The sequence below is a fragment of the Choloepus didactylus genome, chromosome 11 (assembly GCF_015220235.1).
Source record: "Choloepus didactylus isolate mChoDid1 chromosome 11, mChoDid1.pri, whole genome shotgun sequence".
In the NCBI taxonomy this organism is placed as follows: Eukaryota; Metazoa; Chordata; class Mammalia; order Pilosa; family Megalonychidae; genus Choloepus; species Choloepus didactylus.
The window spans coordinates 60,850,964-60,874,649 of record NC_051317.1 but is presented as its reverse complement, the minus strand read 5'-3'; the positions used below and the strand labels follow the sequence as shown (position 1 = coordinate 60,874,649).

The window sequence follows — 23,686 nt, the reverse complement described above, 5'->3', positions numbered from 1 at the left end:
CGTTAAAAGATGGGAATGTATAAAACAGTGAATCTTGTGGTGGACAATGTCTGTGACTAACTATACAAATATTAGAAATCTCTCTCACAAGCTAGAACAAATGTATGACACTGTAACTAGACGTTAATAATAGGCATATAGGAAAAAACTATATGCCTATTGCAAGCTATATACTGCAGTTAGTAGTATTTTCACATTCTTTCATCAACAGTAACGAATGTACTATACAAAAACTATGAATCAGTAATGGATGAGGGCATGGTTAGGAGTATTGGAGGATTTGCGTTTCCTGTTTTTTTGTCTTTATTTCTGTTCTGGAGTAATGAAAATGTTCTAAAAATTGAAAAAAAAGTTAATTGTGTTGATGGATGCACAGCTGTATGATGGGCAATTGATTGTGCACTTTAGATCTTTGGATAGTTGTATAGTATCTGAACAATCTCAATTAAAAAAAAAGTATATATATATATATATATATATATATATATATATATATATATATAAAGTAAGTGAGATATACCTGATAAGGGCCTAGTGATATTCAGTGATTTAAAAATAACTCATATAGTTTATACATGGAAAAGAAAATAGCTCTCACCTAGGTGAGATCACTGTGACTGAGGCCACCCCTAGATACAGTGATGTGTGCTGCTCACATGCACTCTTAGCCCTCTGTTTGTACTGGACAAGACAGCTCATGTGATGTTCATTGCACAGTAGACTCTTCTTTATTAAGATTAGCAAATGGGAGATTCCAGGAAGTTGAGCCTTCTGTTTGACTTACATTCTTCTATATGCCATTATACACTCCTAATGTTTTAAAACATATAAGACAGTGGAAAGTATTCAGCATGTGAACTCAGATGGAAACAAGGATTTCTTTGACGATGGAGCAGGCATGTGCAGATCTTCCACTGTCTAACCACAATCACCATTAATGCCATGTGACACTAGCAAAAGAAAGAATATTCTGTGGTTACACTAGGCTGATTCTAAAAGAAATGTTGGAAGTTGCTATATGTAAATGATTGATAATCAGTTTCTTTATTATTTGGTCAATTCTCTATGACATGTAAAAGAGTGTGAAAGGCAGAAGCCTTTAAGCCATGAGGCCCTTTTGTGTTAATTCAGTCGACTTGACAGAGAAGAAGCCCCCTCAGGGGCTCACAGGCCAGGCCCCCCGAGGGATGAGTGTTTCAGGAATGGATTATGAAGTGGGCGGTGCTTGCCTGTCCTCAGTGTAACAGCCAGGTTTCCAGAGCATCTCCCCCAAGTCCCCCACCTGGACTTCATCTCATCCCTCAGGGAGGGGGGGAAAGAGTATGTAAAGGGTGGGATGATGTCCCAGTTATGTGTCGGATCCAGGTTTGTACTTGTTAAGATTCCTTGAACACAAGAATTCATTGTTCTGTTAATAACACTCATCTTACATGGGATGGACTATGGGGGGCTTTTTGTCTGTTTTAGCCATCTGTACCTACCCAGAAAATCCATTTGATCCAGCGCATGATTGAGTGCACAGAATCCGATGAGTCCTTTAAAGGTTACTGCTGGTGACTGTCACTCTACCTTAAGCTGATGTAATAGAAAGCTCTAAAAAGGAAAAGAGCTGGGAAACCATAGGCCCAAACAGGAAGGAAAGAAGAAAGAACAGATTTTGGAAGAGAGAAGCAGCCTCCGCCTCACCAGGGAAGCCAGAAAGGGATGAAATTTCTAAGGGTGGTTGGATGTTGGAAATCAGGACCTGGAGGAATATCCAGCCCAGCCAGACATTTTCATAGGCCAATTGCATTTAACTCGACTTATTTGCTTACATTTGTTTATGCACACATACATACTTTCACTTAACTGGGATTATATCATATAAGCTGTTTTTTTTTTGTTTTTTTGTTTTTTTTTTTTATCACAGAAGCTTTCCCTGTCCCATCTCACTTCCTTCTCAGAGGTTGTTCTTCTTGGTGCTAATCTGGCTCCATCAGGAAATCCAGTGCTAAACAGGGCTGACTGAGCCAGAGTAGTTGGGAGTCATTGACTCTGAACCAAGATGTGGGAGATTTAGGTGTAATTTTTGGTTTTGTTACTACTGTGTGACCTTGGAAAAATAATTTATGCTTGTTTTAACTGAAATTTTTGTTTATGTAATTGTAGCTTATAAGATATAATACAGAGAGATCCCATTACCCTTTACCCAGTGTCTCTCAATGGCAACATCTTGTAAAATGATAGTGCAATATCACAGCCGAGATGACATTGATATAATCCACTGAGCTATTCAGATTTCCCTAGTTTTCCTTGTTTTCATTTATGTGTGTGTGTGTATTTAGTTCTCTACAGTTTTATCACATGTGTGGCTTCATGCATCCACAGCCACAGTTGGGACTGACCAGTTCCATCCCCACAAGGAGCCCTCGTGTTGCCCTTTTCTAACCACACCTGCCTCCCTCCCATGTCCTTCAATCCCCATTCCTAACCCACGGCAACCACTAATCTGTTCTAAAATTTTCTAAAACTGTGTCATTTCAGAAACATCATATAAATGGAATTGTATGGAATCTTGGATTGGATTTTTTTTTACTCAACATAATCCCCTGGAAATTCATCCAAATTGTTGCATATATCAGAGTTTAGTCCTTTTTATTGCTGAGCTGTATTCCATGGTATGGACGAACCCTAGTTTTTAAATCATTTATCTGTGGAAGGATACTTCTTTGTTTCCAGTTTTGGGCTATTACATATAAATCCCCATGAACATTTATGTGCTGAGTTTTGTTTGATTGTAAGTCTTCATTTCTCTGGGATAAATACCCAGTAATAAAATTTCTAGACTGTATGTATGGTAGTTGCATGTATAATTTTGTAAGAAACTGCCAAACTATTTTCTAGAGTGGATGTACCATTTTACATTCCTACCAGCAGTATATGAGTAGTTTACTTTCTCCACATACTTGCCAGCATTTGTTGTTGCTATTTTTTCTTTTAGCCATTCTGATAGCCATTTGATAACATTCTTGTGTCGTCATATCTCTTTAGGGTGTTAATTTGCATTTCCCTGATAGCTAACGATGTTGAACATCTTTTCATGTGCTTATTTGCCATATTTAGATCCTCTTCAGTGAAATATCTTTCATTCATTTTCTAATTGGATTTTTGTTATTGAGTTGAGAACTCTTTATAAATTTATATATATATATTTATTTATATACATATATATATATAATCTTTATATAATTATACATAGTAGTCCTTTATTGGACATATGGTTTGCAAATATTTTCTCCCAGTCTGTATCCTGTCTTTTCATCATCTTCACATGGTCTTTTAAAAAAAATTAACAGCTTTGTTGAGATATAATTCACATACCATACAATTCACCCACATAAAGTGTGCAATTCAGTGGTTTTTAGTATATTTACAGTTGTGCAGCCATCTCCACAATCAATTTTAGAACATTTTCATCACCTGCAACAAGAAACTCTGTAGTTAACATGGATTTTGGCAGAGCAAAAGTTTTTATTTTTGATGTGGTCCAAGTTATCAATGTTCCCTTTTATGGATTATCTAAATCTGAGAACTCTTTGCCTAGTCCTAGATCCCAAATGTTTTCTCCTAATTATTTTTTCTCATAATTTTATAGTTTTACATTTTGTCTTGAAGTCTGTAATTGAATTTCAGTTCATTTTGTATAAGAAATAAGGTTTAGGTCAATGTTCTTATTGATTGATTGCCAATGGATTTCCATTTACTCTAGAATCTTTTGTTGAAAAAGCTCTTTCCTCATTTGAATTTCTTTTGCATCTTTATCAAAACTCAGGCATCTTTGTGTGGGCCTATTTCTTGTTCTCTATTCTGTTCCTTGATTTATGTGTCTATCCATCCTAATTTAAGCTTGTTAAAATGCAATTGACTTTTCTGGAAAATGGGATCCTTAATGCCTGCTCTCCTACATCCAGGTAGTTAGGAAAAACAAATAAGATTGTGTAAAAGGTTGTGCTCTGTGAGCTGGAAAACAATGCAGGAATGGAATGTTTTAATACTGGAAAGAACGAGGAGATTTCATTTATTCTCCATTTAAATTCCTTCACCTTACCAGTTTGCATTGTTCAGTTTTCATATTCATTTACTGGAAATCATGGTGAGTTGCCCCTCAGTTACAGACGATGGGAAGTCTTGGCAGCAAAGTTAGAATCCCTGCCCGGCTTCCATCTGGTGCTCTTTTGTCGGCTCTCTGGATTCCTCCCCAACATGTATATGTCCAGAAATACAAGCTGATTTTAAAAAGCAAAGTGTAACAGAATTATAAAGGAGAAGCAGATGTCCTCCAGTCACTTGGTAAGTGATAGTTGGTTTAGGACTAGGCAGTTGAATTACCCAGGCCATCATACATTTTCCAAAGCCTGCACATTCATTATTCTCTCCACACCTCTGCTCATTCTGTTTATCCAATCTGCTTTCCTCCCTCTTCTGCCTATTAAATTCTATCCACCAGGAAAGACCTTGAGGAGTAAGTCTGTGTCAGCCATCTGCTTCTCTCACTAGTCAGAGAGTCCCTCAATGGCAGTGAGGTATCTTTTATTCATTTCTGTAATTTCAAGGCCTGGTGTGGTTACTGGAAAATAGCAAGTACTCGTTGAATCCATCTTTCTTTGTTCTCTGGTCCCTTTAAACTCTTATCATAACACTCAGTAACATTTAATCATCTATTGTGTATGTGATTCTCTGCCTCTTGTTTATACTTTTTGTCTTCTCCAACAAATGAGAGAATATCTTGTTAGCAAGAGCTATATTTTATTCTTTACCTCTCCCAGAGAGCCCAGGGCAGGGCTGGCAGGTCCTTAATACATACAATACTTATATGCAGTTAATGTTCACAGTATAATTAAATTTAATTCACTACTCCATTTTTTGGAAGATAAAATTCCAGAGCCCTTGTCTCTACTGCCTGAGGACCAAAGCTGCGTCTGGGAGAGGAGTTAATCCATGGTAGGTGAGAGAGTTGCCTGCTGGTCAAACAAAGAGTTAGTTAGGGAGTGTTAGACAAAAGGAAGGAAGGAAGAAAGGAAGGAAGGAGAGAGGGAAGAAAGGAAGGGAGGGAGGGAAGGAGGGAGGGAGGGAAGGAAGGAAGGAAAGAAAGGAGCAAGCTTGAAATGTAACTTGTAGTCCGGAAAAGCAAGCAGATACACAGAGAACAATAGCTCAAGTTGCCAATATTAAGCCCAAAAGAGCTGATTCGAAAACTCTGTTCTCAAATTCAATCTCAAAAGGGCAGAGGTGGGCAGAGATGTGAAGGTTAAACCAAGACCAGCTTGTCAGAAATGATGAATGGGTTATAGCCCCAAGCCAGGGGAAGAAAGTCAGGGAGGTTAGGAAGCTTTAATAAGTAATTCTATAAAAGGTCACCTCACACCTGCATCTTTCCAGTTTCCCACCAGGGCAGTCACTCCCTTGCCTTTGCTTTCTCTGGAGGGCTGGCTGTGAGCCACCAGGTGACCTTGCTGCCCTCATGAGCTGTGAGACTCTCCCTGACCTTGATCTCTAATTAGGTGGGGGCAGGACCAACCAGGTTTTGGTCAAGGGTTCAGTAATGGTCTAGGGAAACAGACTTTTTTTGGGGGAGTGGGGGGAGAACTTTTAATTTCTGTATTGTCAGACCTCATTTAACTGGAATGCTTTGGGAAATAGCATTTATGGTTAATTATAATTTTTTAATTGAAGGTTAGTCAAAAAAGTCTTATTTTGATAACTCCAGTTGTTGAAATGTTAATGCCTTACTTAAGTGATTGTAAAACAGTGATTGATTAAGTCTCTTTAGGGACCTAAAGCCCACTCTGGGGATTATGGATGCAGCTATAAAAGTGCAGGAAATTGGATGGATATGTATTTACTTCAGCACCACCCACTATCTCCCACTGAAGTTCCTTTTCAAAACAAACCTCTATGATAGGATTTACTGATATCTTTCTCCCTCTCCTCTTCCTTCCCCCTCCCCCCCCATTCATCACCGCAGTCTATATGAGGACATTTCCATTTCTTCTGCAAAGAAAGAAGAGGGGAAAAAATGAAGAATAAAAAATAAAAAAATAAAAAATAAAATTGAAATAAAATAAAATAAAATAAAAATGAGAAATAACAACAATAACACCAAAAATCCCATACTCCTCCCTTATATCCCCCTCTTATTGACATCTAGCTTTTGTATATTGCCTTTGTTACATTTCATGGAAATATATTACAATGTTACTGTTAACTGTAGACTGTAGTTTACATTGATTGTATTTTTCCATATACCATCCCATTTTCAAAACCTTGCAATGTTGACATTCATTTGTTCTCCTTCATGTAAATCATTCTTATAGTTGTACATTTACAGTCACTATTATTGTCCACTCTAGGTTTTGCTAAGTTATACAGTCCCAGTCTTTATCTTCTATCTTCCTTCTGGTGTCATACATGCCCCTAGCCTTCCTCTTTCAGTCATACTCACACTCAGCTTTGTTAAGTGTACTTACAATATTGGGCTACCATCAGAAAGTATTGTGCTATCCATTTCTGTATCTTTACAGTCAATCCTGTTGAACTGTTCTGTACTCCTTCAGCTTAAATGCCCAATCTCTACCCTCTTTCTCTGTCCTGATAACCTGTGTTCTCAGCTTTGACTCTCAGTGTTCTTTCTCTTTTTACCATACTGATAGTCTTCATTTCTACACTCTTCTCTAAACCTCTCTCTCCTGTGTTTTCCTATCCGCCTGTAATGCTCCCTTTAGTATTTCTTGTAGAGCAGGCCTCTTGTTCACAACCTCTCTTAGTGTCTGTTTGTCTGAAAATATTTTAAACTCTCCCTCATTTTTGAAGGACAGTTTTACTGGATATAGAATTCTTGGATAACAGTTTTTTTCTTTCAGAGTCTTAAATATCAAACCACTGCCTTCTCACCTCCATGGTTTCTGCTGAGAAGTCCGCACATAGTCTTATCAAGTTTCCCTTGTACGTGATGGATCACTTTTTTCTTGCTGCTTTCAGAATTCTCTGTCTTTGACTTTGACAATCTGATTAATAAGTGTCTTGGAGAAGGTCTATTCAGATCTATTCTGTTTTGAGTACACTCTGCTTCTTGGATCTGTAATTTTGTGTTTTTCTTAAGAGACAGAAAATTTTCAGTGATTATTTCCTCCATCATTCTTTCTACCCTTTTTCCCTTCTCCTCTCCTTCTGGGATACCCATGCGTACTGGGTTGTATATATTATGTCCCCCAGAAAAGGCCATGTTCTTTGATGCAGTCTTGTTAGGGCAGACATATTAATGTTGATCAGGTTGGAACTTTTGAATTGGGTTTTTTCCATGAAGATGTGACCTACCCAACTGTGAGTGACACCTTTGGTTAGGGTGTGACCTCTGATTGAATATTTGCTTAGAGATGTGGCCCTTCCCATTTAGCCTGAGCATTGATTAGTTCACTGGAGCCCTATAAAAGCTCAGACAGAAGGAGCTCATAGTTAATTGCAGCTGAGAGACACATTTTGAAGATGGCCATTGGAAGCTGACACTGACATTTTGGAGAACGCCATTTTGAAATGCAACCTGGAGCAAGCAGATGCCAGCCAGCTGCCTTCCCAGCTAACAGAGGTTTTCAGATGCCATTGGCCATCCTACAGTGAAGGTACCCTGTTGTTGATGCCTTACCTTGGATACTTTGTGGCTTAAGATTGTAACTTTGTAACGAAATAAACTCCCTTTATACAAGCCAATCCATTTCTGATGTTTTGCAAAATGGCAGCATTAGCAAACCCAAATACTGTGACATATATATGCATGTGCTTCATGTTGTCATTCAATTCGCTAAGACTCTGCTCATATTTTTCCATTCTTTTTGCTATTTGTTCTTTTGTGTGTAGGATTTCAGATATCTGGTCCTCTACTTTGCTAATCCTTGCTTCTGCCTCTTCAAATCTGCTGTTGTAAGACTCCATTGTGTTTTTCATCTCTTCTGTTATGCCTTTCAGTCCCATAAGTTCCACCATTTGTTTTTTCACACTCTCGAGTTCTTCCTTAGGTTCTTGCAATGTCTTCTTTGTATCCTTCATCTCTTTTGCCACTTCTTTCCTCATCTCATTGATTTGGTTTTTGAATTGATGTACCATGTTTGTTTGAAAATCTTTAATTGTTGTTTCAACTCCTGTATCTTGTTGAAAGTGTGAGTTCGTTCCTTTGACTGTGCCATATTTTTGCTTTTCCTAGTGTGACTCATAATCTTTTTTTGGTCTCTAGGCAACTGGATTCCTTGATTAGATTATTCTAAAAGTCATTGTCACTCTTTTACCTAGGGTTTTCTTGTTGGTTGGCTTTGTTGTCTATCTGTTCTTTGGTGTTCAGTTTATCTTATTCTAGACCTCTAGCATAGCTTCTGTTTAACTGATTAGAATTTTTCAGCACTTGTTATTCTGGTTCTTGCTCTGCCTATATACAATTTTTTTTTTTTTTTTTTTTGGAGGAGAGTCTTCTCAGATATGATTGACCTCAATCAGATTTTCCCAGACCAGACAGCTCCAGGTCTCAGGAAAAGGGTGCAGTCAGTATCAAGTTTCCCTGAGGTAGCGACCCAGCAGGTTGTCAGACTTTCCTGTGAGGCTCTAGATTCTATTTTTCCTGCCCTGCCAAATAGGTGGCACTTGTCAGCATTGCAGCTGCCCACCAGCTTAAAGATGTGTGGTGCCTTTAATTCTCAGCAGACCCTGTCCCTCTCAGTGGTGCAGTTGAGACAGAGGTTGAGGCAGAGGGAGGGCTTAAACTGTCTCTGCCTTCTAGCCCCAGGGGTCTGAATTCTCTGAAGGAGGGTTGCCAATTGAGCTAATTCCCTTTAGGGAATTATCTCCTTCACTTGAATCCTTACTTTGTCTCTCAGACCTATCTTAACTCCACCCTTGCCTGGGTCAATGCTGACAATTGAAAATGCCTGAGGCTTTCTCTAATGAGTTACTTAGAATAGTTTATCACAAGAGAAAAAAAAAAAGAAATCCAATTTTAGAGCCAGTCCCCAGCCCCCATGGTTTCACCAGTCAAGAGCTGGAGTTGGTATCCAGCTCTAAGTGCCCCTTTTCTTGGGACACAGCCCTTTTCCAGTATTCTGAGCTTGGCCAACTACAAAAGCCTCTATTTTTGTTTATTTATTTATTTTTATTTTTTTCCCGTCAGTCCCACCTCCTCTCTTCTGGGAGAGACTTCAGGGTTCCTTTCCTGCTTGCTCTGTGTTTATCTGTGCTCATAGCTTGTATTCAGTAGTCCAAATTTGTTAGTTAAAACTGCAACTGGAGCTTGGTTGAACTAGCATCCCTTGCACCTAGTAGAGACTGTTTCTTTTTCTCACAGGGAAGTGTTCCAACTCAGCCTGCCATGCCAGTGGTGGAAGGGCACCAGCTCCACAGTTTGGGGGCTTTACTTAGATTTCTATTCTGAGATCTCAGCCCTTCCACCCATTTCAGACTGGTGCACGATGTGTGTCAGGTCACAAATGTCCCCCAAATCATTGTTCTAGACAGTTCCTGGCTTTTTACTAGCTGCTCTAGAGGACTATCTTAATTCCACACCTCCCTATGCCATCATCTTGCCCTGCCTCATTCCACATTCTTAATTACTCCTTCTCGACTATAGTTCTGTGAGCCAGACTTTAGATAAACCAGGAGATAATTAGGAGACTCTGAATTAATATCCAGCTGTCTTGATCTCTAAATAAATGCTAGTCAATAAAAATACATGAGCTACAAATGAAAGTCACATATGTAATTTTAAATTCTCCAGTAGCCAAATGAAGAAAAGTAAAATGAAACAGGTTAAGTGAAATTTAATAATTTACTTAGTCCAGTATATCCAAACTGTTATTTCACTATGTAACCAATGTAAATTATTAAATGTGATAGTTTACATTCATTTTTTTCATACTGTTTTCCAAATCCAGTGTAGATTTTACCCTTATGGTCCATCCCAGTTTGTACTTGGCACATTTCAAGTGCTCTTTGGCCACATGGACATGGTCTGTGCTACTCTAGAAAACAGCACTTTTACCTCCTTCCCAAGGAAGGATGTTTTTCTGGCCTTCTAAGTTCAATCCCTCCTCTTTGTAAGAAGGGAATGATTCCTCTTTTTCTCCTTGGTTTAGCATTTTCCCCCAGCTCTATTTTTCTACCTTTTGGGAAGAAAGAAATGATTAGATAGATAAATTGGGTAGATTTATATTACTCAATAATTGTGTAAGTTATTGTGTGATTTCTATTGTTAGAAGAGCATTTTAGATGGTTTGGATGAACGGCCTTTGGTAATTCTGTTAAAAGAACAGGATATTAAAAAGAGAATTGGAGAAGAAACTCAGAAAAAATGTTTCCATTAAATTCTAAACATGTAGTGAGGAAAGTAAAATAAAAGTGAAGAGTCTTTCCTATATTTTTAAAGTTTACTTTTCTAACCATAAAAGTAATACGTGCTTGCAGAAAACACAAAAAGACTGGATAAAAGAAAAAATGACCCACAATCCCACTTTCTCTAATGATCTCCAAGAAATGTCAGAGCCCAAATAGGAACCCGTTGGTATTTTATGGGTTCCCTGTGCATTAGAGGCAGGAGAGGGCCTTAGTCACAGAATAGTATTTCTCTCTCTTCCCTTAGAAAGCAGAACTTGCTCTATTTGGATGTTGGAGCATGTTTGTTGTTAGGATTCTATTTTAGGGTTTGGGAATTGGAGGTGGTGAATGTGATGAAGAAGGTGTAGAGGTTGAGAAAGAGAACATGGGGCTCTCTATGTTATGTTAAAGCTTACTAAGCCTTGATGTTGGTGATGTTGGATGACATGTCACTTGAATGAATGAAGAGGGCCTTCAAGGAAGGTTGGGAAAGAGTCAGTATACAGGGGACTCAGTTCTTCCAGGGATGCCAGGCCCTGACCATCAGGCTTGGGCGACTCTGATTCCAGCCCTGGCCCTACATAGTCAGATCCAGTTCTCTCTGTGAGTGACTTTCTGTTGCTGCAAGACATTCCAGGCCCTTCTAAAGCCTTCCAGATGATTGTTCCTCTCCTGGCTATTGACACCTTCATGATTTGAAATACACACTCTCATTCTCCAAATACCTGTGTAGAGAAAGGTAGTGTCCAGTAACTCCTCCCCAGTGTGAGGGGTAGAAACAGAGTAAAGGGAGGCTCAGGGGCCCTCCTCTCACTGATTCAGCTCCTTGGCCGTGGGAGGGAGATCCAGGTACCCAGAAGCCTGTCATCAGGCCTGTGAAGGACCCAGGGTCCTGGCATCCTTGGTGTTGCTTTGTCTTCAGGCAACTGCTCAGCACCGACTCAGCATTTGCACATTAGTGAGTGAGTCCCAGGGAGCCCAGATGAGCCCTTTGGGCAGTTTATCTGCCTCCTGTTTCTCTAGAGATCTCATCCCTTTACTGTCCCAAAGTCAGACCCAAAAGAGCTTACGTTTGATGAATGAATGCTAAAATTCAGATTAAATTCACTAGAATATGAGTATTGTTTTTTTTAATTTGTTTAGTGCTCCATTGCCTCATAGACAAATATTAAAGGAATGAATCCATATACTTATCAGCAAACAATTATTGTGTGTTTAAAGGATAGCAGGCTCTACACTGAGTCTTGAGTTACAGAGATGACTGAGATGCAGACACATTTTTCCATGGTAAAGAAAGGCTCCCAGCTCGGGGAGACGCTGTCCAAACGGTAGGCTGACCCAGACAGAAGAAACCTAAATGAAACACAACAGCTTGAGTTAGGAGAATTACCAGTGGCAAATTCATTTTAATAGATAAAATCCTGCCTATGGTTCATAACAAGAATAATATCATTCTGACCTTTACTAGAAGAAAGAAACTGCAGATTCTCTTTTGGTACTTGTCACAAAGGAAAAGTGATCCATGATTGCTGCTGATATAATGTCTCCTAGGATGATAATTTATGTTTCTTGAATTCCCCCATTCCTGAATCACTTTTTCAAGCCTGCAATGTCCCGGAACAGGGGAACGGGGGTGGGGGAGAATATGTACAGCAACTTTATGCTACTTAGAAAGTAGGTTCTTATAATACATTGGGAAGCTATGTATTTTGTAGCATTTCCTACTTTACAAAAACAGTTTTGTAAAATAAATACACTATTTTGTAAATATAGTGAGGCTGAATTTCATCATGAAAAATGATGCAAAAAATATTGTAGACTACATTATCTTGCAGAAACCCATGGTCCACCCCATGTGGAAACCCCCATGTAGAAAACTTCAAAATTCTGAATAAAGAGCTTTAAAAAAAATTCTTTTTTTTTTCAAATGGAGATGGGTATATGGGAACTTTGTATTTTCTGATGATATTTCCATAAACCTACAACTTCTCTAATAAAATAATTTAGTATTTTATTTATTTATTTTTTAATGCAGAAAAGCTGAGTTGGCAAGAACATGAGCAAAGTTCTCAGAGCAAAAAAAAAAAAAAAGATAGGTATGCAGACAGCAAAAGATTAACCAAGTGCTGAAGACAATGGCTTTCCTGGAGCCCTGAGCTCTGGGGTTAGCAGCCCTTCTGTGGGGGACGGAGGAAGGCTCTGGTCCTTGAAAGGTGGAGAACTGGAAGGAGACACCTGCGGAAAGCTGCAGTTCTGAAAAGTGGCATTCTCAGTGAAGGGGTGAACTAGAAACAGAACAAAACCACCCACTGCAAACAAAAATACATTCCACAGAGGAAATTGTCAGGAAATTTACTTGTTTTGGCCTAGGCTCCAGGTGGAGGAGGGCCATGTATGCTAGGAGAAAAACAGGACATTTAAAAACCTGTATGAAAATAAATACTAAATGTATAATAAACGCATGCAGCAAGTTATATTTGTACGAAATTAGAGGATTAGAAAGAGGGAAAGAACACTAAATATGCTCATAAAAGTTTCAAATGTGGTCTTCTCTTACCTTCTTTAAAAATTAAATCTCATCAGAATGGAACACCTCTGTTGCAGTCTGTTCAAAGACCGGCCAAAGGTTTCTCAAGGACCCTGTGATATACTTCTCTGATCAGTACACTCAAAGATTTCTTTACCCTTGACTTTGAGCTTGATCATTGCTGCTCACCAAGTTAACATTATTGATCAGGAAGTTCATTCTCTGAGGGACTCTGGGGGTGCAGGAAAATCTTAGACCTACCTATGCACTGGAGGCAAGTTGGTAAAATGGAATATCAAGCAGTTGTATGTGATTGCAGCAGTTGTTAATGCAGCTGACTTAGGTTTCTTACAAACACAAAAGCTGAGCCCTTCAGTGCTGGTGGGGGAATGTTAACAAACAAGCAATCCAACGGGTATCACCCAGATTTTTCTTGCTTCCTTTGAAAGTGCGTATGCTGTGAGGTTTCTGAATGGAAAGACTGTTTTCTTCCCCTCTGAGTATGACCAGTGTAGCATCAATCTGTAAGCTCAGACTCATCCACTTCATTGATTATTTAATATTTTGTTTGTATTCCTTCTGTCCTCAGCTGTCTCTTCCATAGCTGATCTTCACTGTGAGAAACACTTCAGCAAATTTCTATTAGAGGATAAGGAAGGGAGACCAAGGGTGTGAGGTTAGATCTTTAATCAGTGGAATTGCTTCCTTACAAGTGTTGGCAATCAATAAAATGAATAACTTAGAATAAAATAGGATCTAATTGTTCTACAAATTGTCTTTCTGGTTGTTGACTCTGGAGGATCTTAAAAGATGCTCTTACTTTTGCTTGTTTTAATCATATCATTATCTTGGTAAGTTTTATGTGTGCAGAATGGTCCATCATTTCCTTCCTCTTTTTTTGATAGATTCTGAATGATGTGAGGGCAGTGTCAGGGAGGACCAATAAGCGGTTGGGGAATACATTTTATTTTGACTTTTTTTCAGATGCTTTTGCTTTCTGCCCACACCGTGGGGAGTGTGGGGGTATTTTGGCATCTGCTAGTTACCAATTCTTAAACTCCTGTTGCTTCACTGTTTGTCTTGAAAGACAGCTGTTTTCACTTGAACGGTGGCCAGTTTTGAGAAATGGATAGTCTATTACCTAAGTGTAAAAATATTTTTGATTCACAGTGAATGAGATAAGAATTTTTTTTTTAATGAAAATGGGCTTCCTGCCTGAGGCATTTCAGGTCTACCCAATCCCAGCCTAAAGAGATGGATACCTCTATCTGTTCCGTCATCGTTGCTCATGGATATGAGCACCAGTGTTGACATTGCAGGGAAAGGTCAGAATTTTCTGCCAAGAAGGGGGTCCAGCTGCAAGTATGTGGTACTGGCAAACTGCTGACCGTTATGCATGGGCAGTGGAAAGGTGTGTTTGCTCAACTCAGATAACACAGTTGGCAGGGTCATCCTCAGAGATGGTGTCATCCAGTGGTTTAAAACTGCTACATGGGAGTCTGGATCTAACCACCGCACGCCCACTCAACGTGTAGTCCCGATTCCTTTCCATTCCAAGTCTAAAATGGCAGCTCTCAAGGATCAGCTGATTCAGAATCTTATTAAGGAAGAACAGACCCCTCAGAATAGGATTACAGTTGTTGGGGTTGGTGCTGTTGGCATGGCCTGTGCCATCAGTATCTTAATAAAGGAATTTGCAGATGAATTTGCGCTTGTTGATGCCATAGAAGACAAACTGAAGGGAGACGTGATGGATCTCCAACATGGCAGCCTTTTCCTTAGAACACCAAAAATTGTCTCTGGCAAAGACTATAGTGTGACTGCAAACTCCAAGCTGGTTATCATCACAGCTGGGGCACGTCAGCAAGAAGGAGAGAGCCGTCTTAATTTGGTCCAGCGTAATGTGAACATCTTTAAATTCATCATTCCTAATGTTGTAAAATACAGCCCGAACTGCAAGTTGCTTATTGTTTCCAATCCAGTGGATATGTTGACCTATGTGGCTTGGAAAATAGGTGGCTTTCCCAAAAACTGTATTATTGGAAGTGGCTGCAATCTGGATTCAGCCTGGTTCCATTATCTAATGGGGGAGAGGCTGGAAGTTCACCCATTAAGCTGTCATGGCTGGGTCCTTGGGGAGCATGGAGACTCTAGTGTGCCTGTATGGAGTGGAGGGAATGTTGCTGGGGTCTCCTTGAAAAATCTGCACCCTGAATTAGGCACTGATGCCGATAAGGAACAGTGGAAAGAGGTTCACAAGCAGGTGGTCAACAGTGCTTATGAGGTGATCAAACTCAAAGATTACACCTCCTGGGCCATTGGGCTGTCTGTGGCAGATTTGGCAGAAAGTATAATGAAGAATCTTAGACGGGTACATCCAGTTTCCACCATGATTAAGGGTCTCTATGGAATAAAAGATGATGTCTTCCTTAGTGTTGCTTGCATCTTGGGACAGAATGAAATCTCAGACATTGTCAAAGTGTCTCTGACTCCTGAGAAGAGGCCCGTTTGAAGAAGATTGCAGATACTCTTTGGGGGATCCAAAAAGAGCTGCAATTTTAAAATCTTATAATGTTGTATCACTTAATGTCTAGGTTATAACAGGATTTTTGTTGCGGATTATGCATGTTGTCCTTTTTATCTGGTCTGTGATTAAAGCAGTGATATTAAAATGACCTAGGGAAAACATCAGTTTCTTAAAGTTAGAAGTAGGAATGATTCATAAAACCTTACAGCTGTATACTGATGCTGGATAAGATACTTATCTTGGATAGTCCCAAACTGGTTAGTATAAAATAGTTCACCTCTGAGGCACCAGTGCCAATGTTGCACATGCTGCAGTTGTCTTTCAAACCAGAATGCATGGTTACTATGTATTATATACCTTCTGGTTCCTTCATCCAAAATGCCTAGTCCAACTTCTTTCCTCCCCCATTAAGTCACATTCTGGACTCCAATGTGTAAATCCAACTTTGCATGTTTTGTGCATAACTGTTCTAAACCATCTTGTTTTGTGTACCAAATGTATCAAAGTTGTGTACACTGCTACGTAATGTAAAAAGAAAGACTACCTGTTTGGAAACCATGTATCTGACAAAAGACTGATATCTTGCATATACAAAGAAATCCTACAACTCAATGACAGTAGTACAGACAGCCCAATTATAAAATGGGCAAAAGATATGAAAAGACAGTTCTCTGAAGAGGAAATACAAATGGCCAAGAAACACATGAAAAAATGTTCAGCTTCACTAGCTATTAGAGAGATGCAAATTAAAACCACAATGAGATACCATCTAACACCGGTTAGAATGGCTGCCATTAAACAAACAGGAAACTACAAATGCTGGAGGGGATGTGGAGAAATTGGAACTCTTATTCATTGTTGGTGGGACTGTATAATGGTTCAGCCACTCTGGAAGTCAGTCTGGCAGTTCCTTAGAAAACTAGGTATAGAGCTACCATTCGATCCAGCGATTGTACTTCTCGGTATATACCCGGAAGATCGGAAAGCAGTGACACGAACAGATATCTGCACGCCAATGTTCATAGCAGCATTATTCACAATTGCCAAGAGATGGAAACAACCCAAATGTCCTTCAACAGATGAGTGGATAAAGAAAATGTGGTATATACACACGATGGAATACTACGCGGCAGTAAGAAGGAACGATCTCGTGAAACATATGACAACATGGATGAACCTTGAAGACATAATACTGAGCGAAATAAGCCAGGCACAAAAAGAGAAATATTATATGCTACCACTAATGTGAACTTTGAAAAATGTAAAACAAATGGCTTATAATGTAGAATGTAGGGGAACTAGCAGTAGAGAGCAATTAAGGAAGGGGGAACAATAATCCAAGAAGAACAGATAAGCTATTTAACGTTCTGGGGATGCCCAGAAATGACTATGGTCTGTTAAATTCTGATGGATATAGTAGGAACAAGTTCACAGAAATGTTGCTATATTATGTAACTTTCTTGGGGTAAAGTAGGAACATGTTGGAAGTTAAGGAGTTATCTTAGGTTAGTTGTCTTTTTCTTACTCCCTTGTTATGGTCTCTTTGAAATGTTCTTTTATTATATGTTTGTTTTCTTTTTAACTTTTTTTTTCATACAGTTGATTTAAAAAAGAAGGGAAAGTTAAAAAAAAAAAGAAAGAAAAACAAGGAAAAAAAAAAGATGTAGTGCCCCCTTGAGGAGCCTGTGGAGAGTGCAGGGGTATTCGCCTAACCCACCTCCATGGTTGCTAACATGACCACAGACATAGGGGACTGGTGGTTTGATGGGTTGAGCCCTCTACCATAAGTTTTACCCTTGGGAAGATGGTTGCTGCAAAGGAGAGGCTAGGCCTCCCTATATTTGTGCCTAAGAGCCTCCTCCCGAATGCCTCTTTGTTGCTCAGATGTGGCCCTCTCTCTCTGGCTAAGCCAACTTGAAAGGTGCAATCACTGCCCTCCCCCCTACGTGGGATCAGACACCCAGGGGAGTGAATCTCCCTGGCAACGTAGAATATGACTCCCGGGGAGGAATGTAGACCCAGCATCGTGGGACGGAGAACATCTTCTTGACCAAAAGGGGGATGTGAAAGGAAATGAAATAAGCTTCAGTGGCAGAGAGATTCCAAAACGAGCCGAGAGGTCACTCTGGAGGGCACTCTTACGCACACTTTAGACAACCCTTTTTAGGTTCTAAAGAATTGGGGTAGCTGGTGGTGGATACCTGAAACTATCAAACTACAACCCAGAACCCATGAATCTCGAAGACAGTTGTATAAAAATGTAGCTTATGAGGGGTGACAATGGGATTGGGAAGGCCGTAAGGACCACACTCCACTTTGTCTAGTTTATGGATGGATGAGTAGAAAAATAGGGGAAGGAAACAAACAGACAAAGGTACCCAGTGTTCTTTTTTTACTTCAATTGCTCTTTTTCACTCTAATTATTATTCTTGTTATTTTTGTGTGTGTGCTAATGAAGGTGTCAGGGATTGATTTAGGTGATGAATGTACAACTATGTAATGGTACTGTAAACAATCGAAAGTACGATTTGTTTTGTATGACTGCGTGGTATGTGAATATATCTCAATAAAATGATGATAAAAAAAAAAAAAAAAAAAGACTACCTGTAAACAGTGTAACCAACTATCCAAACATGTCATACCATTTAAAACACCAGATAAACCATGATCAGTGACTACTAAAAAAAAAAAACAACAAAAAAAAATGCTACATGGAGTCCCCCTTCCCCTGGAGCATCTGCCATACTCGGATAATTACAGCAGCTTGGGGGAGTATTTATCTTCCTTGATTTCTGTATAACCTTTGTTTGAAGAAAAGATTTCATGACTAAAATAATTTTAAAAGTAGGAATCGAGTTCAGTTTTCTCTACACAGAGATGTTGAGAACCCTCGTCCAAGGTCATGGGCTTAGCAATGACGCCATGCAGAAGCTGTGCAGGCCATGCCCCAGAGGGCTGCGGAGTGAGCAGTTGTTAACCATGGACCTGGATAGAAGCTGGGAAGGCCCACCAGTCGAGAGATGTTCTCCCTCTTCTTTATCCTAGTGCTGTTTCTCCAACCCCTGGATTATAGTGTAGAAGCAAGACACTATTTATCTCCAGAAATAAAGTCGCATATTATCTGTTGAGATTCCCTACAAGACAAATTTCCTTCAAGCTTTGCTTATGACTAGTGAGGGTCTGGAGGGCAGAGAGTCAACTCGTTTTTGGCCCAGATTCTCACTGGATGATCCACTCCATATACTGCCATTTCCAGACAGGTAAAGCCCTGGAACCCAGCCCCATCTCCATTCTACCGACCTAAATGAGATTCATACTGGCTCAGCTAAAATTCTGACTCTGCAGCTTACTAGCTGTAAGACTTTGAACAAGTTATTTAAACTTTCTTGGTCCCATTTTTTCTCATTTTAAAATGGCAATAATAAGACAGTTCACACAGTTATTGTGCAAATTACATGATAAATGATCAAATCCAGGAAAAGTGCTTAGCGCAGACCTAGCTCTTAATAAGGCATTCTCTCAGAGGTAGCTGTTAGTGTTTGTGTTGTATTTTTGCTGAGTTGTCTCAGGAACCTCACTCACGTTGGTGGCAGGGAGGTGGGCATGGGATACTGGGCCTCACTTTTCTGGAAGCGTCATAGCGTGGCATAGAGAAGATCAACTTGAGATCATCCTGGGGAAAGCTGGATCTTAAATCAAGCAGTGAGTCCAATTTGTGGCCGCTTTCCAATTACTGGTCAATCCTGACAGAATGGGCAGAAATCCTCTTTCTCTACAGGAAATCTGGATATGAAGTAGACAAAATCCAGATGAGAGATGAAGTAAGTTGGGTCAGAGGCATAGCCTTGAAGAATTTCCTAAGCAGAAGAGGTGGCTCCATTACCCGTGTTGGAAATTACTAGAACACTGAAAAGCACCCTTTAAAATGCAGGAAACTTTGTAATTTCTAGAATCTTCCACTCCTGATGTTCATTTCTTGTATCCATTCAGGGTCTTCAGAGACACAGAATCAATAGGATATTAGTATCTATCTATCTAGCTAGCTAGCTACCTTTACCTAGTAAAGATATATTATAAGGAACTGGCTATACAATTGTGATGGCTGGTAAGTCTGAATTCCATAGGGTGGGCTGCAGGCTGGAAATTCCAGTAGCAGTAGAGGTTGAAGTCTTGAGGCAGAAATTCTTCTGATATCTGGAACCCTCAATTCTTGCTCTTAAGACTTGCAGCTGGTCTTATGAAGCCCACCCACACTGTGGAGGGTAATCGGCTTTACTTAAGTTCAGCTGATTGTAGATGCTAATCCCATCTACAAAAACCCTCCACAGTAGCAATTAGGTCTGTATTTAACCCAAGTGGACACCGTGACCTAGCCAAGCATAGCCATAAAATTAACCATCTCTCTCCTGGTTCCCTGATACTACTACATCCTCCTTGATGCAGCTTTGTCAAGGCATGATCCATGCCTGACTACAGACAATTTGAGAGATCAGCAGCAGTTAAAAGCTCTAACATGGAATCGAGGCTTTCTGCTACTTAAGGAAGCTTTGAACAAGGGAGAACGTTCTGAAGAACTGCCCAAATGGCATTTTGGAGGAAAAAAAAAAAAGCAACAACAGAATAATTTGTTTCCAGGGATCTCTAGAACCTCTGCCCTGTTAGTACAGAAGTTTTCCTACATGTCTCAGGAGACCCTGGGCAAATCTCTGTACTTCCTTAGCCTCAGGATAAGGAAAGTCAGTGCTTTTGTGAGGACTGGAAATTGTCCTTCCTTAAACTGCCGAATTTGGCTCAATTCCTCCTCTGAAACAAACACTTCTCAGCCTCAGTTGGGAGAACTCCCTAATTGAAACAAGTCATCACATGGATTAAAAGTAGGAAACACTTGCAGTTGTTCCTTATTTGTGTTTCATAAATTGGTTCCATTTCGTCTTCATTTCTTCCTCCATGTATGCATCAACAATTTAATGGGTGCCCTGTTTGCCAGGCACAGGGTTAGGCCCTGGGTACAAAGCTAAAGGAGATGTCTTCCTAGCCTTTGAGATGCTTGACGCCTAATTACAGAGCCCCTCAAGTACAGGAAATTACAGCAGTGTGGGAAAATCTCCAGTTGAGGCATTTCTAGTTGCTCTGGCAGCCTAGAAGTTAGAGTGTAGGGGACAGGAGTTAGGGGAGTTTCTCAGCATTGTGGGCACCTCATTTGCCCATGAAGAACTAGCTGGCTTTGGAGACACATGCATAGGCCTGGCTTTTTTTTTTTTTTTTAATTCATTTTTATTAAGATACATTCACATACCATGCATTCATACAAAGCATACATTCAGTTGTTCACAGTACCATTATATAGTTGTGTGTTCATCACCAAAATTAATTTTTGAACATTAATTTTTGAACCACACACACAAAATTAATAAGAATAAAAATTAAAGTGAAAAAGAACAATTAAAGTAAAAAAGAACACTGGGTGCCTTTTTTTTTTTCCCCTCATTTTTCTACTCATCCATCCATACACTGAACAAAGGGGAGTGTGGTCCATATTCCACATTGCCAGGGAGATTTACTCCCCTGGGCGTCAGATCCCATGTAGCAGGGAGGGCAGTGATTTCACCTGCCAAGTTGGCTTAGCTAGAGAGAGAGAGGCCTGGCTTTTTATACTTTCTAAACCTGCTTGACGGAAACATTTCTTCTGTCAAATCTGGATGACTTCATTGGGACCCAGCAGGATTAGTTCAAATAAACATAATGCTCTCGCTCAGCTCAGTTGCCTCACTGCTCAGTTCAAATCCTATCACTTCTGCAAAGCTTCTGACACTATGCATAATGTAACTGAAGTCCCTCCACTTGGGAATTATTTGAAACCTGATAATGATATTTTCATACATTCTTGCTGTATTACCCACAATTAGATTGGCTGTTGTAAGGGTAAGGATCATGTCACATAATTCTTCCTCTCTATTCATAGGAGGGTAAAGTAGGGCTTGTCCATAATAAAATCTATTCCATATATTTTTGTTGATGCCACAGTGGGATCAGACTTGGCTGAATTTAGGCTCCATTGTTTACTGTGTGACTTTGGGGAAATTACCTAATCTTTCTTTTTCTTTTATTGAGGTAAAATTCATGTAACACGAAGTTCATCATTTTAATAATTTAAAAGTGTACAATTCAGAACTTCCAATAAATTTACAATGTTTTGCAACCATTACCACCATCTAATTCCAGAGCATTTTAATCCCCAATAAGAAATCCTGTACCTGCTAGTGGTGCCTCCCCATGCCTTCCCTCCCTGGCTCCTGGCAACCATAAATCTACTTTTTGTCTCTATGGATTTGCGTATTTAGGATATTTCATATAAATGAATCATATACGTGGCAAATTGTGACTGGCTTCTTTCACTTAGCATAATGTTTTCAAGCAGGGTTCATCCAAGTTGTAGTAGGTAATGGTCCTTTGTTCCTTTTCATGGCAGAAAAACTTTCCATCGTATGGATATACCACATTTTGTTTACCCGTTCCTCAGTTAATGGACACTTCAGTCATCTCTACTACCTAATCTTTTTGAACCTCAGTTTCTTCATCTATAAGATAGTGTTAATTTCAGGACTGATAGAATTGTTGGCTTAAATAAATGAGGTTTTGTGCATAGAACACTTACTACAGGACCTGCTTTTATAGTAAAGCTCTTAATGGAGGTTTGTTGAGATCTTTAAAATAGATGTATACCTTTACCACATCCCATTTTTAATTTCTACATTTTCTCCTGTGACCATTTACTGAGTTACTGCTGACTACTTGCTGGAAAAATGAAAATAACTTGATGGGCTTTAGAAACATCCTTTTTTGTTTTTCTTTCTCTAAACTCTCTTTCTCAGCATTGGGTAGAGGAAGGGAAGAATAAACAAGGACAAGTGGGAAAGAAAGAAAGGACTGAGGGTATCAGAGAGATGTTGCTTCCCTTCTGCCAGCTCCTCACTGATGGATGCCACCACCTTCCTGCTGGCTCTGCGCCTTAGATGCCTGGGAGGAGAGAGGATCCTCAGCCGGAGACCCACAGCTGTGATCTCGGGGTCCTGCTTTCACTCAGGGACTGGGCGTGGCGTGTTCTCTCCCACCTGAAACTATCCGAAGTCTCTCAAAGGGACCAGCGCTGAGGGTGGGAAGGCTGAGCCTGCAGGAGCCCAGGGGGAGGGGGGAGCCCATCCCAGGGCTCTGTGAGGGGATTGGATGAAGAAGCTGCTGTGTGGGTCTCCTGAGAGTGTAAGCTCCTTGGAGAGCACCAGGCATCCTTGCAGCTTGCAGGAGACCCGTCTTCACATGGCAAGCATGGGAGGGGATTGAGAGAACTGGATCACACCTACCCTGTGTTATAGGGTTTCTCAACTCAACCGAGTCTGCTCACTCTCCTTCCAGAGAACGCAAACCTGTGTGGGCCAGAGTCCCTTGCTCAGGTGTGGCTGCCTGTCCAGCTTACACAGAGGAATTTGAAGGCAGATTATGAATTGGAAACCCTCCCATGAGCTTCAAAAAATTTGTGAAAGTGTGATAGACTGGGAGATAGGTAGGGGTGCAGAGAGTTAGAAACCGTGGATGAAAATCTCTGGAGATTTCTTGGGGAATTCATACTTAACCCCTGCAACGAAAGTGAAGAAGGTGAATAGAAAATTGTTCCACCACAGACGAAGAGTTAACTCTCTCTCCATTTAGAAACCTTCACAGGACTTCCCTCTGACGGCTTACACAATCCTGGATTATTTTTTAAAATATTATATCAAAGTACAACTTTATTGTTCTCAAGTAAAACAATAATAGAATTTGAATTTACTTAGATCTACAACTGTTTCTTTTGTAAATATTATTTAATGAGTTCAAACTTCACATAGACAGCAAAACTGAGGAACCAAGAAGCATTACATAGCACAACAGTGTAACTAACTCTACATCCTAAAGAATACTGTGGTTGTGTGCATGAGTGTGTATGTGTGTGGTATGAGTGTTTTGTGTGTGTCTGTGTGGTATACGTGAAAGTGTGTCAAAGTGGTGTGTGTGTGGTATGTGTGAGTGTGTTTTGTGTGTGGTGTGAATGTGTGTTTTGTGTGTGTGAGTGTGGTGTGTGCATGAGTGTGTATGTGTATGTGGCGTGAGTGTGAGTGTGTAATATGGTTTTAGTTGTCCCAGTTCAGTGTCTGAGATGGGGCCTTAAGAAGGGGAGGCTGCACAGGAAGGGAGCCTCTGACATACTGTAAAGT

General features: G+C 40.0%; 1 protein-coding gene and 1 pseudogene across 1 annotated transcript in view; both read left to right on the top strand.

The window, feature by feature from the left end:
- Positions 1-23,686, top strand: part of ADAMTS12 (ADAM metallopeptidase with thrombospondin type 1 motif 12) — a 459,352-nt gene that overhangs the window by 253,767 nt on the left and 181,899 nt on the right. The gene's annotated exons all lie outside the window — the stretch shown is intronic.
- LOC119506257 lies at positions 14,478-15,475 on the top strand (annotated as a pseudogene).